Consider the following 18,476-nt stretch of genomic DNA (forward strand, 5'->3'; position numbering starts at 1 on the left):
GGATCTTGGAGTCCATGTGCATAGATTCCTGAAAGTTGCCACCCAGGTGGATAGTGCTGTTAAGGTGGTATACGGTGTGTTACATTTCATTGGTCGAGGGATTGAATTCCGGAACCGCAATATCATGCTGCAACTATAAAAAACACGAGTGTGGCCGCACTTGGAATATTGTGTACAGTTCTGGTCGCCCCACTACAGGAAGGATGTGGAAGCATTGGAAAAGGTGCAAAGGAGATTTACCAGGATGTTGCCTGTTCTAGGAAGGTCTTATGAGGAAAGGCTGAGGGACTTGGGTCTGTTCTCATTGGAAAGGCAGCAGCTAAGGGGGGTAATTTGATATAGACATATATGATGATCAGAGGATTAGGTAGGGTAGACAGTGAAAGACATTTTCCTAGGATGATGACGTCAGCTTGTACGAGAGGGCATAACTACAAATTGAGGTGGTAGATTTAAGCTGAAAAATGTGTTGCTGGAAAAGCGCAGCAGGTCAGGATTCTCCTGCTCCTTGGATGCTGACTGACCTGCTGCGCTTTTCCAGCAACACATTTTTCAGCTCTGATCTCCAGAATCTGCACTCCTCACTTCCTCCTGGGTGATAGATTTAAGACAGATGTCAGAGGCAGGTTCTTTACTCAGAGAGTGGTAAGGGCTTAGAATTCCCTACCTGCTAATGTAGTCAACTCAGCCACATTAGGGAGATTTAAACAATCCTTAGATAAGCACATGGATGATTTGGGGATAATGTAGGGGTATGAGCTAAGAATAGTTCACAGGTCAGCGCAACATCGAGGGCCGGAGGGCCTGTTCTGTGCTGTATTGTTCTACGTTCAATAACAAACTTAAAAATATTAGGACATGGCATTCCTGCTCAAAATTAATGGCTGAAGCAAAATTTCTCTCTCTTTTCAATTGTAACAATGTATTAGAAAGAGAAACAATTTAAACACCGTGAAAAGGGGAAAAAGCAAAAGTACTATTGAAGATGCACTTCCATCAATTCACCATTGGCAGTTGTGACTTCAGTTGTCTTGGCTCAGGAATTCTCTTCCTAAACCTTTCTCCCTCCTTCTTGCTTAATGATGGTCTTTGAAACCTACCCTTCTGACCAAGATTTTTATCACCTGTCCTAAAATGTCTGCCTTTGCCTTAACAACTATTTTACAGTACTTAATACAGATCTATAAAATAGCCTGGAATGTTATGTTACATTAGAAGTGCTGCAAAAATAGAAACAGCTTCTGTTGACATTATTTACAGGAAACAGAGTTATTTTACTAGTGGTTTAGTCATTAAACTCACTCAGAACAATTGATGAGGGAAAGTATTCTCCCTTGCCCTCATATCAACATTTAATTGGTTTGGAAGAGCCAAGATAGCCATACGTTGCTGCATACAAGAGTGTGGGCGTGATTGAAAAAGATGCATCAGCAAATTTGTTACCACTTGAAATGCTTTTATCAGATTATGTTGGACTTGAGCAGAGTGATACAGAATTCTGCTCGAGGAGAAGTTGATTTAATTGGACAATTGAGCATGCAGTACACAAGGCATATCATATTGGGGTAGGAGTTATGCATTTCCTAATTGCTGATCACATTGTACATGTGCTCTTACAATCTGAACCAAGATTAATTTGAGTGGTTATGCAATGTCTGAATTAGATTAGATTTTTTTTAGATTACTTACAGTGTGGAAACAGGCACTTCGGCCCAACAAGTCCACACCGATCCGCCGAAGCGCAACCCACCCATATCCCTACATTTACCCCTTACCTAACACTGCGGGCAATTTAGCATGGCCAATTCACCTGACCTGCACATTTTTGGACTCGTGGCCAGACTGCAACCCAAGACAATCCAGGAGAAGACCCAACTCTGTGGAAGAGTGCAAACCCTAAATCAGAGAGGAAGGAGAATCTAACAGCCCAGCTTTCATGCACATGAATCATTGCAGGTATATCCTTTCTCAGACAGATAGAGCTAGATAGAGTGAATATTGTGGGAACTGACGAAATGCCCAGATGGTGTTTTTAATAAGTAATATTGTGTTAATAAAATCAAGTTGAACCGCAAACCAATTTCTGAGACCCTATGTTCACCACTTCGACAACAGCACTTGAGTAAAGTGTTTTTAATACATAAACTGGTCATAGTGTCCAAAGCATAGGGGCCAGCATGGGGGCATGGAATCAAAATAAAAATTCTCTCAGATTGGTGGAGAACCTTTGGAACTCTCTTCCAAAAAGACAATGACAGCAGAGATTTTGACCATTTTAAGGCAGGGTTAGATCGACGTTTGGTGAAAGGTTATCAAAATTAGGCAGGAACATGCTGTAATCAGATCAACCATGAACTTGTTGAATAGCAGAGCATGTTTCAGAGGCTGAGAAACCTTACCCAAAAGACAATGTGCTCCAGTGCAGTGACTGGGCTGAAAACACAACACTTTTACACTGAAGTAACCCATTATTTGCTGAATATTAATGAGAAGCATGAAATAATTCTAGGTTACTCAATACAATGTGAAAATGATTTAATGTTTCAACTGAGCTCAGGCAACATTCTTTTAACAGTAGAATAAAGCTGTAAAATACAGAAAAATAACTATCAATAGAGACTGCGACTTTGCTATGTCACTAAACCACCCTCACTAACCGCACTCTGCCACAGGAAGAAAATTTAATGTTTGCAATGGATTTTCACCCATCAGCTAGAGAAGGGAAGGAAGCTTTTTATACAGTGCTGGGAACTCAGCCTTGAATGCTGTGGTCAAGTGCTTTAGTGCATCCTGAGCCCTGTAATCAAGCGAGGCTGTGCCTGTTTTTCCAATCTCATGCCACTCTGCTCCTTCACTTTCCGTGCAACAAAATGGCTCTGCATTTTTGTCAGGAGATTTTGATGAGGACTGTTGGAAATATGGAGCCATACCTCCAATCTGACAGGTCATAAAGAGTTGTTGGAGCAGGTGCAATGTAAACCAAATCCCATCCCTTCCCCCAGTCAGCTGCCACATCGTGAAATACAGAGATGGCAACTTTGATGGTAAGTGTCAAACGCTTAGTAACTAAACGAGTATTTTGCATCAGTGTTTACTGTGGAAAAGGACATGGAAGATATAGAATGTATGGAAATAGATGGTGATACCTTGAACAATGTTCATATTACAGAGGAGGAAGTGCTGGATGTCTTGAAATGCATAAAAATGAATAAATCCCCAGGACCAGATCAGGTGAAACTTAGAACTTTGTGGGAAGCTAGGGAAGAGATTGCTGGGCCCCTTGCTGAGATATTTGTATCATTGATAGTTACAGGTGAGGTGCCGGAAGACTAGAGATTGGCTAACGTGGTGGCACTATTTAAGGAAGGTGCTAAGGAAAAACTAGGGAACTAGACCAGTGAGCCTAACATCGGTAGTGGGCAAGTTGATGGAGGGAATCCTGAGGGACAGGATGTACATGTATTTGGAAAGGCAAGGACTGATTAGGGATTGTCAAGATGGCTTTTTGCATGGGAAATCATGTCTCACAAACTTGATAGAGTCTTTTGAGGAAGTAAGAAAGAAGATCAATGAGGGCAGAGTGGTGAACGTGATTTACATGAACTTCAGTAAGGCATTCAACAAGGTTTCCCATGGGTGACTGATTAGCAAGCTTAGATTTCATGGAGTACAGGGAGAACTATGCCATTTGGATCTAGAACTGGCTCAAAGGTAGAAGACAAAGGCTGGTGATGGAGGCCTGTGACCAGTGGAGTGCCATAAGGATTGGTACTGAGTCCACTACTTATTGTCATTTATATAAATAATTTGAATGTGAGCATAAAAGGTACAGTTAGTAAGTTTGCAGATGACACCAAAATTGAAGGTGTAGTGGACAGCGAAGAAGGTTACCTCAGATTACAACAGGATCTTGATCAGATAGGCCAATGGGCTGAGAAGTGGCAGATGGAGTTTAATTTAGGTAAATGTGAGGTACTGCATTTTGGGAAAGCAAATCTTAATGGTAAGGTCCTGGGGAGTGTTGTTAAACAAAGAGACCTTGGGGTGCAGGTTCATAGCTCCTTGAAAGTGGAGTCGCAGGTAGATAAGATTTTGAAGAAGGCATTTGGTATGCTTTCCTTTATTGGTCAGAGTATTGAGTACAAGAGCTGGGAGGTCATGTTGCAGCTGTGCAAGACCTCAGTCAGGCCACTTTTGCAATATTGCATGCAAATCTGGTCTCCTTCCTATCGGAAGGATATTGTAAATCTTGAAAGGGTTCAGAAAAGACTTACAAGGATGTTGTCAGGGTTGGAGGATTTGAGCTAGAGGTAGAGGTTAAATAGGCTGGGGCTGTTTTCCTTGGAGTGTCGGAGGCTGAGGGGTGACCTTATAGAGGTTTATAAAATCATGAGGGACATGGATAGGATACATAGACAAAGTCTCTTCCCTGGGGTGGGGGAGTCCAGAACTAGAGGGCATAGATTTAGGGTGAGAGGGTAAAGCAGTTAGATTACTATCCTGAGGGTTTCCGTGCTGTACAATTTTTTTAATGCAATAGATGAAACATGTATGGAATGAGCTGCCAGAGGAAGTGGTGGAGGCTAATACAATTGCAGCATTCAAAAGGCATCAGGATGGGTATATGAATAGGAAGGGTTTAGAGGGATATGGGCTGGATGTTGGCAGGTGGGACTAGATTGGTTTGGGGTATCTTGTCGGCATGGACGGGTTGGACCGAAGGGTCTGTTTCCGTGCTGTACATCTCTATGTCTCCAATTGATGTAGGTATGAGGTTTGTGTGCCAATGACAGTGTGCCAGAAGATAATGTAACAAGGGCACCAGAAGTGTGGACTGTTTATCATAGGTCAGAACAGATGTGAGAGACCTGCGCTGGTTGTGGTCAGTGGGGGGGGGGGGGGGGGGGGAGGCATGGTGGTGGTGGTGATGATGAGAGATGTCAGGTCCTGGGGAAGTGGTGGTCCACATCTGGTCACATTGTCCTCTGGCACACTGTGATTGGCACCCAAATCTCGTACCTAAATCAATTACTACACGTTTGACACTTGCCATCAGAGTGACAGTCTATGATTCTGAATCACCGTATTTCACAATGTGGCAACTGACTGGGGTAAGGGATAGAGTTTGGTTTACCTTACACCTCTGTGACCTGTCCGAATGCAAGTATGGCTCCATATTTCCAACAGTCCTGATCAAAATCTCCTGACAAAAATGCACAGCCATGTTATTGCACAGAAAAGGAAAGAGCTGAGTGGCAATCTGTATGAGATTGGAAAATCAGGCACAGCCTTGCTGGTGGTGGTGGGAGGAACAGGTGTCAGGTCTGCTGGCAGGGCAAAAAAGAAATGGGGTCAGCAGGTTGGATGGGAATTTTAGGACTAACAGCAGGTCCTTTAGCGAGGTTCAGATTTTAGACTGGTGGCAGGGTGAGGTAATCAGGTCTTGGGGGGTGAAGGTGGTGAGATTGGGTCCAGTGGTAGGGACAGAGAGGTTAGAGTGAGGACTGAGGCATGATGATGAGTCCATGACACAGAGAGTAGTGTTTTTAGGTCAGGGTCTGGTGGGGTGAGGGGGTTGCTGATGGTGGAGGCTGTACTTGGGTAATCATGAGCTCAGTTGTGAGTTAGCTCAATAGTTACTAAGCAGTTAGATTACTATCCTGAGTAATTATTTGCTTACTTTGCTGCAACTGAAAATGCTGCTTTCACAATGTTCCAGTTGTAGGTAAATTGTCAAGCAGAATCTTCAATTTGCAGGGCCATTCCTTCAGAGTCTGCTATGGCAGCACACACATTAAAATTGGAACAACATAGAAGATTAGCATGGCTCATGTGCAAGGGAGAAATGCGAATAAAGGCAGCACAGTGGCTCAGTAGTTAACACTACTACCTCACAGTGCCAGGGACTCAGGTTCGATCCCACCCTTGGGTGACTGTGTGTGGAGTTTGCACATTCTCCCCATGTCTGCGTGGGTTTCCTCCAGGTGCTCTGGTTCCTCCTACAGTTCAAAGATGTGCAGGTTAGGTGGATTGGCCATGGGAAATGTTGGGTCCCAGGGACAGGCTAAGTGGGTGGATCTGGGTGGGATAGTCTTTGGAGGGTTGGTGTAGACTCGCTGTTTCTACACTGTCAGGATTCTATGATGGGTATTCTACAAAGTCCCCACGCACAACTCCCGTCTATCTAAAATTATCTGACCACTGGAAAATCTGGGCCAAATGTGTTGCCAATTAAGACTCACACTCAAAACCCTATGCAGACCCTCTTGTGGTACAGTAGGAGGAGTGTCCTTACCTCCGGAATTAGGGGTCTGGGCTCAAGTCCCACCTGCTCCAGCGGTATGTAATAACCTCTCTGAACAGGTTGACTACAAAAATAGGTTCAATAAAAAAATCCCCAACTTCACAGTTTCTCAAATGTCGAGGTTCCACCTTTAGTATCTGCCATTATTACAGACACCTCACACTGATATTAACAACAGAAGGCATTCAATCTATTTTTAAACTGACAGCATTTCAATTTGAGAGTTCAAAAGCTGCAATGATATGCTGTTCCCTCACTTGTTACCCTACTCTGAACTTAACTTCAAAGCTGACATATTCATTGTTACATATTTAAAGTATATAACTTTGTCAAAAGAATGGCAGTAAAACATTTTTTTTTGCACTCAATTCTTGTAATGTGAAAATGTCATGACTTTTTATGTAATAATTTATTTGTAAGCTTATTTCTTGCAGTTTGAATCCATTTACTTTAATGCTAAAAGTGCTTTTGGGAAAATTCCAGTGTAAAAATGATTCAAATTAGTATTTGACCCAAAATAAGAAGTGATGAATTGAATAATGTGATGATATTATATTTTAATTACAATATGTTAGTTTTGAAATAAAAAAGGATTCAAATGAAAATTGAATGAGGGAACCCAGAAGCAGCACCAGCCATAGCTGGAACATAAATGTCAATAGGATTACCTGCATGCCAAACAGTCAGAACAGCATGCAGCAGACAAGGCAAAGATATTCCACAATCAACAGGTCAGACCTAAGCTCTTTTGGCCATGTCCACTCATGTATGGTATTAGACAATTACACAACTCACTGGACACGGAGGTTGCATAGCTATTTACTATTCTATATAACGGGAGAATACAGCACTACAGTGCAAAAGACAAGACTGCAACAATCTTCAACCATAGAGGGGATGACCCATCTTGGCCTCCACCCAAGGGCCACAGCATCATAGATGCCATTCTAGAATTGACTTGATTCATAGACAATCACACAATCCCTCCAGTGTGAAAGTGGGCCATTCAGCCCATCAAGTCCGCAACGATCCTCGGAAGAGTATCCCACTCAGACCTACCCTATCCCTATAACCCTGCATTCCCATGACTGGCTATGGCTAGCCTGAACATCCCTGGCCAATTTAGCATGGCCAATCCATCTAATCTGGACAACTTTGGATTGCGAGATGAAACCCACGCAGACAGGAGGAGAATATTCAAAGGTCCCTGGTGCTATGAGGCAGTAGTGCTAACCACTGAGCCACCGTGCTGCCCACTAATTCACTTCAAGTGATGTCAAGAAATGGCTGAAGACACTAGATACTGCAAAGGCTTTGGGCTCGAACAACATTCCACCAATAGTATTGAATATTTGTACTCTAGAACTAGCTGAGCTCTTAGCCAAGCTATCCGACTTCAGTGGGTGTCTCTCTGTAGGTGGAAAAGTAGTCAGGTACCTCCGTGCACAAAAGATAGAAAAGTCTACCTGGATTAATTGCCACTGCATTAGTTACCGTTTGATCAAATAATAAGAGGGAGCATTGACAGTGCTACTCATTGGCAATTGCAAAGGAATAACCTGCTCACTGATACTCACTTGAGGTTCACCAAGAGCCACTCAGTTCCTGACCTCATTACAGCCTTCATCCAAACATAGATGAAAGCAATGAACCTGATGATGAGAGAGTGACTATCCTTGAAATGAAAGCAGCATTTGATGGACTGTGACAGCAAACAGCCTTAGCATAACTGGAATCATTGGGAATTGAAGGAAAACTCTTGGTTGCTACTCTTATCTAGCACAAAGAATAATGTTGTTTTGTTGATGGTCAATCATCTCATATCCAGGACATCTCTGCAGGAGTTCCTCCGAATAATCATTTTAAGCCCAAGCATCTTCAACTACTTCAATGACTTTCTCTCCATTACAAAATCAGAAGTGGAGATGTTTGATGCTGATTGTACAACGTTCAGCACCATTTTTGATTCCTCACATCATGAAGCAGTTCATGTCCAAATGCATCAGGACCTGAACAATATCCACGTTTGGATATATAGATGGCAAGTAACATTCACTCTACACAAATGCTAGGCAATGACCTTCTCCAACAAGGGAGAATCTAGTATTTGCCCCTTAATGTTTATTAACATTTTAATTACTGAATCTTCCACTATCAACTTGCTGGGTTGGGGGGATCTCAATCGATTAACAACTGAACTGAACAAAAGTTGTTTGGCGACAAGTATAGGTCAAGAATAAGTAACTCATATCCTATTCTTCTAATGCTTGTTCACCATCTACAAGACAAATCATGAGGAGTATGATGGAATATTCTCCATTTAGCTGGATGATTGGAGCTCGAGCAACACTCAAGAACATTGACACCATCCAGAACTGCGCAGAAAAGCATGGAGCAGAAGTGATATTTTGGTCATAAACCCTTCATCCGGGATGTGATGAAAGGCTTGTGCCCAAAACATCGACTCTCCTGCTCCTTGGATGCGGCCTGACCTGCTGTGTTTTTCCAGTAGCACACTTTTCAACTCTGATTTCCAGCATCTGCAGTTCTCACTTTCTCCTACCATCCAGACCCTTCATAAAAATCATATGCCTTTATTTTAAGATGCAACCTCTAAAGATGATGAGTATAGATATAAATATACAACTTTCATCATACTGCACTATTGTTTCTTACATTTTGTACCTTGGTCTCCGCTATTTGTGGCGAAGAATGTTATCATTGTATTCAGCACAGAGACATAGATGGTACGAGGAGTAGGCCATTAGACCCCTCAATCCTGCTCCGCCATTCAATGTATTTATGACTCAATACTCTCATCCCAATTCCCCAGATCCCTTGAACCCTCTAACCACAATAGCTACATCTTGAAAACACAATGTTTTGGCCTCAACCACTTTCTGTGGTAATGAATTCTACAGGCTCACAGTCCTCAGGGTGAAGATATTTCTCCTCTCAGCCTTAAATGGTTTACCACTTAGACTTAAACTGGTGCTAGAATTCCCCAATATTGGGAACATCCTTCCTGCATCTAAACTGTCATTAATCCTGATAGAATATTATAGGTTTCAATGAGATCACCTCTCATCTTCTCAACTCCAGTGAATACAATCCTAACTGATTCAATTTCTCCTCATATGACTGTCCTTCCATCCCAGGAATCAACTGGACTTCGCTGGACTCTCTTTAGAACAAGAACATTCTTCCTTAGATAAGGAGATCAAAACTGCACACAATATTCCAGGTGTGTCCTTACCAATGCCCTGCATAATTGCAGCAAGACATCCTTCTTTCTGTACTTGCATCCACTCACTGAGGTCCAACATACAGTTTACCTTCTTTATTGCCTGCTGCACCTGAACGGAGGAGAAAGTGAGGACCGCAGATGCTGGCGATAAGAGCTGAAAAATGTGTTGCTGGAAAAGTGCAGCAGGTCAGGCAGCATCCAAGGAGCAGGAGAATTGACGTTTCGGGCATTGAAGAAGGGCTTATGCCCGAAACGTCAATTCTCCTGCTCCTTGGATGTTGCCTGACCTGCTGCACTTTTCCAGCAACACATTTTTCAGCTCTGCTACAGCTGAACACTTACTTTCAGTGACTGTTACACGAGGACCCCCAGATCTCATTGAGAATTTTCCTCTCTCAATTTGCAGCCAAATAATAATCTGCCTTCCTATTTTTTTTCTCCCAAAGTGGATAACCTCACATTAATCCAGGTTATACAACATCTGTCATGTACATCTGCCACTCACTCAGCCTGTCTAAATCACACTACAATATCTCTGCATTTGCCTCACAGCTCACCCTTCCACCCAGCTTTGTGTCATTTGCAAATGTTAAGACATTTCATTTAGTTCCTTCATCTAAATCATTAACTTTTATTGTAAATAGCTTGGTTCTAATGTTCCAATCCCTACAGTAGCCCACAGTCATTGCCTGCTATTCAGAAAGAGACACTCATTTATTTCCTTATTTGCTTCTTGTCGAACCAAATTTCTATCTACCTTAATGCATTACCCACAATCCCACACATTTTAATTTCATACATTCATCTTTGATGTGGAACTTTGCCAAAAGTCTTTTGTAAGTCCAAATACATCACATCTATTGTCTCCCTCAATCAATTCTACTAGCGCCATCCTCGAAGAACTCCAACAGATTTGTCAAGCATGCTAACTGTGTTTGATTCTACCACTGTTTTCTAAATGCTCTGCTGTAAAATCCTTGATTATGGACCCCTAGCATCTGCTCCATTACTGATGTCAGACTCACTGGTCTATAATTCCCAGTTTTCTCTCTACTTTCCTTTTCAAAGTAGTGGGGTTACGTTAGCTACCCTCCAATCTGTAGGAAGTGTTCCAAGGGCTAAAGAATCTTGGAAGACTACCAATGCATTCACCAATTGTATGGACACTTCCTTAAGTGGTTTGGGGCATGGAGATTTATCGGTCTTCAATCCTATCAATTTCTCCAACACTATTTCTCTACTAACCCAGTTCAAGTCCTCCCTCTCGATAAACTCTGTTTCCCATCATTTCTGGTATACTTTTCATGCCCTTCACTGTGGAGGCAGAAGCAAAGAATGAATTCTGTTTATCAACCATTTCTTTGTGCCCTATTACAAACTCCCTCGTTTCTGACTGTAGGAAACCTTCATTAGCTTTCACTGATCTTGCTCTCATTACATACCGATAGAATGTTTTACAGTCAGTTCTTACATCCCTGGCAAGCTTACTCTCATGCTCTGTTTTTCCTTCTTAATCAATCTCTTAGTCTTCTTTTGCTGACTGCTAGACGGTTCTCAATCCTCTGGTCTCTTTTTCTTTCTTGTCAATTTGCATGCCTCTTTTTTGCATCTAATGCGGTCTCTAGCTTCCCTTGTATTTAATCAATTTTTTGCAAATCACCCATTCATTCTCTAAATGTTTGTCATTGTCTATCCACTGGCATTCCTTTCAGTAGGTTTTCCATCATAGCCAACACACACCGCATACCATCACAGTTTCCCTTCTTAAGCTTCAGGACCATAGTCTCAGAATCAACTAATGCATTCTCCATTTTGATGAAGAATTCTATCATCTTATGTTCGTTCACCTCTAATGACTTTTCACAACTACATTACCAATTATTCCTTCCTCATTGCATTGAGTCTAAAATGTCCTGTTCCCTAGTTGGTTCTTCAATGTATTGGTTCAGAAAACCATTGTCTACGCACCCTAGGAATTCTTCCTCTACCGTATTACGATCAACTTATTTTTCCCAATCCACGTGCAGATTAAAGTCACCATAATTACAGATGCATATTTACTGCATGCAGCTCTAATTTCCTGTTTAATGCCATTCTAAACATAACCACAACAGTTTGATGTTTTATATACCACCTCCATTATTTTTTTTTGTCCCTTGGTATTTCTCAATTCTACCCACACAGATTCTGATTGTTTGAGCTAGTATCTTTCCTCAATATTTATTTATATCTTCTTCAGCCAGTAATGCAACTCCACCACTTTTTCTTTTTGTCTATCCTTCCAAAAATACTGAATACCCTGGATGCTCAGTTCCCATCCTTGTAGCCATGTCTCCATAATCCCAATTATATCACGCATCTATTTGTAAAATTAATTCATCTTTATTTCAAATGTTCCTTGCATTCAGGCACAAAGTCTTAAGGCTTATCTTTTTAACGTTCCTTTTCCCATTCTCACCTTTTTTATAAAAAATTACTGTGGCCTTGTTTGCGTCGGATCATGGCTTCCTCTACGTATCACTCGTCTTATTGTCTTTGTTGTCATTTGTTCTCATCTTTGATACCCCTTCCACTGACTCCTTGCGTAGGTTCTCATCGCCCTGCCAATTTATTTTAAATGCTCCCCAACCACTCTAGCAAATGCTCCCCCAGGGTCCTATCTAGATTTAACCCATTCAGTTTGTACTGGTCTCATCTCCATCAGAACCAGACGAAATGCCACAGAAATCTGAAACTCTCCCTCTTGCATATACATCCGGAATGTCCTGTCATTTCTACTCTAGCATGTGGCACTGGAAATAATACTGAGATCATTTCCTTTGAGATCCTTTTAAGCTTGCTTCCTAACTCCCTAAACTGTGTTTTTAGGTCTGCATCCCTTTTATTTTACCTACAAAAGGTGTACCATGACCACGAGCAATTCACCCTCTCCTTCCAGGATATCCTATAGTCACTCTGAGACCTCCTTTACCCAAGCACCAGTGAGGCAACATACTATCTTGGAGTCTCGACTGCAGCCACACAAATGTCTATCTATTCCCATTACAGTTGACTATTACATTTCCATACTTTTTGCTCCTCTTCTGTGCAGCAGAGCTAACTGTGTCATCATGAATTTGCTGCTGCTGTTTCCCCCTGAAAGGCCATTCCCCTCTACAGTATCCAAAGTGGTAAATCTGTTTTTCAGGAGAATGGTCACAGGGATCCCTAAACTGCCTGCCTAGTCCTCTTACTTTGTCTGGTGGTCACCCATTCCCTTTCTGCCTGTTGAGTCTGCGTCAGTGAGAATAACGATGATAACTGAAATTAAGTGCAATTAAATGCAATCAGAATGCAGGAATGCACTTTAGATCCAAGAAAGACAAATCTTTCTGAAGGATGAGAAACTAGGAATGTAAAGTAGCAAATAGATTTTGGCATCCATGTAGACACTCACAGAAAGCAATTATTAAAGTTAATTGAATGTTGACATTTATCTAAGGGGCTAGAATACAAAGTGGTGTAATTTTTGCTTGTTGACAACAGTTCAGAACAGCATTCAGATCTGACCACCACATTTTCACTATAATTATTTCTAGGCTGAACAGTTTAAATATGAGGATAGGTTACATAAACATGCTTCTATTTCCTAAATGGAAAAGATTGAAGGTTAATTTACGATGTTTGAAATGATAAATAATGCTCGCTAAGATAGGGAAAGAAAATTTATTTTCTCTGACGGAGGAATTAGAATCAAGTATAACATTTTATTTTTATTTATTGCCATGTGCAAATTAGCTGCATGTTTCCTAAATGCAGAACATATTTAATTTAGATTGTAGACTGATTTTACCTTTTGTTATTCAAAGAGTGTTTACAGTTCAGCACAATACAACTCATCCCTGTCAACAATTTTAGTAAAAAGTCAAAAAGAACAACAATTCTCCATGTGAAGGAAAGAATGAATTTGCATTGATACAGTACACCACAGGGCATCCTTTAACACCTTACAACCAATGAATTACGTAGACCTGTGGTAATTTCTGCAAGATATTAAACTCAATAGCCAATTTGTTATTTTGCAGGATCTGGACACCACCAGCAAGTCTAGCATTTATTATCCATCCTTATGCCCTTGAACTGAGTTGCAAGGCCACTTCAGAAGGCAGTTAACTGTTAAATCGCATGGCTGCGAAGCCATACAGGCAAGACCAGAAAAGGACAGCAATTTTTTTTCCCTAAAGTTCCAGTATATTGGGGATTCAGATGAGTTTTTATGACAATCGATAGTAGTTACATACACAATATTATGGAAGCTAATCTTCAATTCCACAATGAGTAATTGATTTTCATTTGAGTTCTCCCAGCTGCCAAGACTATTGTGCTATCAGTTGGTAAATAACCGGTTGCATCAAAGAAAATAATACATAATATAACTCTATGTTACATCCATCTAATGAGAAGATGAATTCATGATTTTCAAATTTATGGAATGAGCTATGATTACCTACGTGCAATGTAAACCTTGTCTCAACGGTATCTACTTCTCCTCAACTCTCTCACCTTCCCCCCGCCTCTCTCTCCACCACCACCCCACTCCCGGAGGCTTGGATATTACACCCATTATATTCAGGTCAATCAACTTTTTTACTATTCATTTTTGAAATAGTTCACAATACATAGGCTAGAACCGCTCCATGTAACATCTATTAACAAAGTTAACACTCCTACCTTTTGAACTACAAAATGTAAATCCTCCACATGCAAAAGACAACCACTGACCTATGTCTGTCTATCATTGTAAACAGAATTTTCTTTCATCGAAACAGCAAAGTAGTAGTTACACTCAAGCAAAAGATCTTCAGATGACTTCTGAAGTTATTTTTAAAGACAAGAAACTGCTTACAACTCAAAAACTACTGACTCACCAATCAACCATCCCCACAAAGGAAGTTCAGACTGATAACTCCAATCTTTGAACATTTGGACACTATCTTCAAAGCAAGGACATTATTGAACTGGTGTCTCTCAATTGTTTCTTTTTGTATATGTTTTACTTATTCAATAAACTCTTTATCACCTCCAATGTTATATTTGTGTGTCCGTAGTGTACGACATTCTCTCACATTGAAGTATGTGAGAAATATCAGTTCTGACTTATGTTATTACTGCTGTCTTGTTGCAATGCTTGCAAATTCAGAGTCCACAAGAGTCAGAGAAATATGCCCACACTGTTCAAATAAAGAGGGGTGTGAGGGGGGGAGTAACAACTTACTTCAAAGTCTGGTGAAAACAGAGAGGGAGATTTGTTTTAATACTTCCAATCTGCTTGTAACAGAAATTAGGGACTCTGGTTTCTGAATGGAATAAGCAAAATGAGTCAAAAAATTGACAAAACATGATACAAGTATCAGATGGAAAAATGCCAAATAAGCTAATTGGCAGCTAAAAGGGGAAAATTTGATGACTCAAATGATCTATAAAATTAAAAATACGTAGCTGCAACAAAACCTTCCTATGCTAACATTAGAAAATGGCACATTTTGATTAATTGCATTCATTGAACAGGATAGTTAGCCTATTGTAATGTTAGCTAGGCTGGCCACAAACCAGATAAAAATCTAACTAGGGAATTACAGGTGAGACATCTCAGCAGGTTAAAAAGGCAGAAATCCTTGACGTTTGGCTGAGCACCAAGGTATCAGTTCACAATTAGAACAAGCAGATGAGGAACTAGAAACAAAAATCAATGTCCTGTCACCCACCTCCAGTCTTTCATACTAAAATCCAGCTAGAGGTTAGCAAGAGAGACAGAGACAGACACAGAGAAGCAGACAGAGACTGAGAAAAGAGAGGAGAGAGAGAGAGAGAGAGAGGCTGAAAGAAGATGTAAATCCTGAAAATGAGTGGGATAAATAAAGAAAAAAAGGCATGAGCTGGATGAAAAGGGAGCCAGACCGGGTGGAAGGAAATAGAAATGATGTTGTGAAACGTCCACCACAAGCCCATTAGGAGCACACCTGAAGAGTGGCAAGCTCCCATTTGCTACAAAACAGCCTGCTCCACACCCAAAAGCTAGAGTTCAAAACAGGGGCTGATAGGAATTGTGCATCTGAACCCACAGGACAGAATCTAACTCCTTGACAGAGCTTGCCCTTCATGTGGCTCACCTTAGCAAATTCCCTGAAAACTGCGGGAATTTTATCCTTCCAAGAAAAGTATCTCTATCTGCTTCACCCTTGCAGGCCAAACCCTAATGTCAGGAGGGTAGAAATCTCCGTGCTCAACCGGAGTCTGCTTTGAAAACTCAGATCAGGGGAATGGGTGAATAGTGTACATCTGTTCCCCCAGGTTTATTTAGTGTATTTGAATCTCTGGACCCTTGATGGTACTAATGCCCCTGAGTTACTGGTAGTGGGGATAGATTTCCAACTCAGGAATGACCTGGTAAACAAGGTAATAGCTGTGACCCCAAAAGGCTCAGGCCTGGTAAGTGCGTAAAGCAGCTACAGATCATAAAGGAGGCCATGCTAGAGCTCAAAATAAAATAGGGTCAATGGAAGATTCTGAGGAAATAAGTGAGGCAAGGAGAGATCCTTCAAGCAAAAAGGATTCCAGTGAGTTTTGAGAAGATTTGTAATTCAGGTTGAGGTTCTGGTTATAAGTTTGCTCACTGGGCTGGAAGATTCATTTTCAGATCTTTCATTACCATACCAGGTAACATCATCAGTGAGCCTCTGGTGAAGTGCTGGGGTTATGTCCCGCTTCCTATTTATGTGTTTAGGTTTCCCTTGGGTTGGTGATGCCATTTTTGTTTGTTTTTCTCAGACGGTGGTAGATGGGGTCCAAATTAATATGTTTGTTAATAGAGTTCTGGGTTGGAGTGCCATGCTTCTAGGAATTCTTATGTGTCTCTTTTTTTTGGCTTGTCCTCGTGGATGGATGTGCTGTCCCAGTCAAAGTGGTGTCCTTCCTCATCTGTATGTCAGGATACTAGTGATAGTGGGTCTTGTCATTTTGTGGCTAGTTGATGTTTATGTATCCTGGTGGCTAGCTTTCTGCCTGCTTGTCCAACAGATTTTTGCAAGGTATTTTGTGGATGATGTTCGTTTTGCTTGTTGACTGTATAGGGTCTTTTAGGTTCATTAGCTGCTGTTTTAGTGTGTTGGTGGGTTTGTGGGCTACCAAAGTGCCTAGAGATCTGAGCAGTTTGGCAGTCATTTCCAAGATGTCTTTGAAGTAGGGGAGAATTGCTAGGGTTTGTTGTTGAGAAAATCCACAGATTGTGTTCATTGAGCACCCATTATTTTTGATTATGCTGTATAGGTGATTTTCCTCTGCTCTTTGTAGATCATCTGTGCTGCAGTGTGTGGTGGCTTGTTGGAATAATGTTTTGTTTGTGGGTGTGGTATGATTGCTTCTGTAGTTCAGTATTTGGCCCATATTTGTTGTTTTCCTGTGGGCACTGATTTGAAGATCCCCATTGACTGTTTGTTCTACTGTGACATCTAGGAATGGTAGTTTGTTGTTGTTTTTCTTCTGTTTTGTGAATTTAATGCAAGTGAGGGTATTGTTGATGGTCCTGAAAGTTACTTCTAGTTTGTTTCATCTTGTGATGACAAAGGTGTCATTCACGTAGCAGACCCAAAGTTTGGGTTGGATGGTTGGCAGAGCTGTTTGTTCGAGTCTCTGCAATACTACCTCTGCTAAGAACCCTGATATCAGAGATCCCATAGGTGCTCTATTGGTTTGTCTTTCAGTTTTGTTGTTGAAAATGAAGTGGATGGTAAGGCATAGGTCCATTAGTTTGATGATGATGTCTTTACTGAAGAAGTTGGTGGTGTCTGGTGTATGTCTTTGGTTCTTCTAATAGTGTAGCTAGAATTTCTTTGGTTCCATCTGACTCCAAAGTTAAGAAGTGCGTGCCACAGAGATAGCCAAAGCTATTTCAGACAGTTCACTCCAGTCACTGAAATTTTGGACTCGATGGTAAAAGCACTTGATTGTTTTTCTTTACAACAAAATCTTCTTCTGGTTTAAGTGCTCAAGGTTCTTGCAAAGTCAGGGTCCAGGGACCCCTTATTTTAAAAAACTAATGCTGGAAAAGTAAATCACTTTCTACTTATGGACTAGTGGTAACAACAAGGAGGGGGTTGGATTTAAAATTCACAATTTGTCTATAACATCCAGCCAAATTGACATGACACAAACATATTTGCATTATATTTGGATTATACTTCAGGCTAGCATTAGAGTGTAGGAATACACCATTACATGTTTCCTGAAAGGTGGTTTCTCCAAGGTTTCAGAGATTACAAGAGGAATTCCCTTATCTTCCCAACCTTCATCTCAAGGTTCCAGCACTGGTTACCTTCAGTAGTTCAAGCAGTGGTGAGAAAGAGTGCTGACAATTTTAAACTAACATGGACACAAAAATCAGACACGTTCTAAAACTGGTGCATGTGCATTTCTGTCAATTTTCTGACAAAAGACTGAAGTAAAAATGGGTCCCACTGAGTCTATTGGGCTAGTTTACTGGAGTTTTTCACACAGAGAAGAATCTCCATTTACATTTTTTTAAAATCAGAAGTTTCAAAATAATAATCAAATTTGGGAAATAAAGGTACCTTTTCCCATTCCTAACACAGAGGCATAGATTAATAATAGCATTTATGCTGCCATCTAGCATGAAGACCTGCAATGAAACATGAAGCCTCCAGATCTACACAGGTCGATACCACATTATGCAAACCATTTTCATTGAGTTATCAGGAAACTTTAAAGATGCATTCTACCAGCATTTTTTTTTTTGGCTCCAGTCTAGGAAATATATTTGTATTTTGGTTGCATATCAAAAGCAGAAATCAAATAGAAATGTATCTTTGTGTAATATATGCCCATTCTGGCTTTATAGGTTAAACAGAAAATCAACTCCATCCACAGTGC

The 18,476-nt window shown here is 40.9% G+C and overlaps 1 protein-coding gene and 1 pseudogene across 7 annotated transcripts in view; one reads left to right on the plus strand and one right to left on the minus strand.

Moving 5' to 3' along the window:
• Nucleotides 1–18,476, minus strand: part of LOC122562539 (leucine-rich repeat and immunoglobulin-like domain-containing nogo receptor-interacting protein 2) — a 740,273-nt gene that overhangs the window by 548,317 nt on the left and 173,480 nt on the right. The gene's annotated exons all lie outside the window — the stretch shown is intronic.
• LOC148151867 (U6 spliceosomal RNA) lies at nucleotides 5,775–5,875 on the plus strand (annotated as a pseudogene).

The sequence above is a fragment of the Chiloscyllium plagiosum genome, unplaced genomic scaffold (assembly GCF_037043375.1).
Source record: "Chiloscyllium plagiosum isolate Xiang-an unplaced genomic scaffold, Cpla_swu_hap1 HiC_scaffold_2, whole genome shotgun sequence".
Lineage (NCBI taxonomy): Eukaryota > Metazoa > Chordata > Chondrichthyes > Orectolobiformes > Hemiscylliidae > Chiloscyllium > Chiloscyllium plagiosum.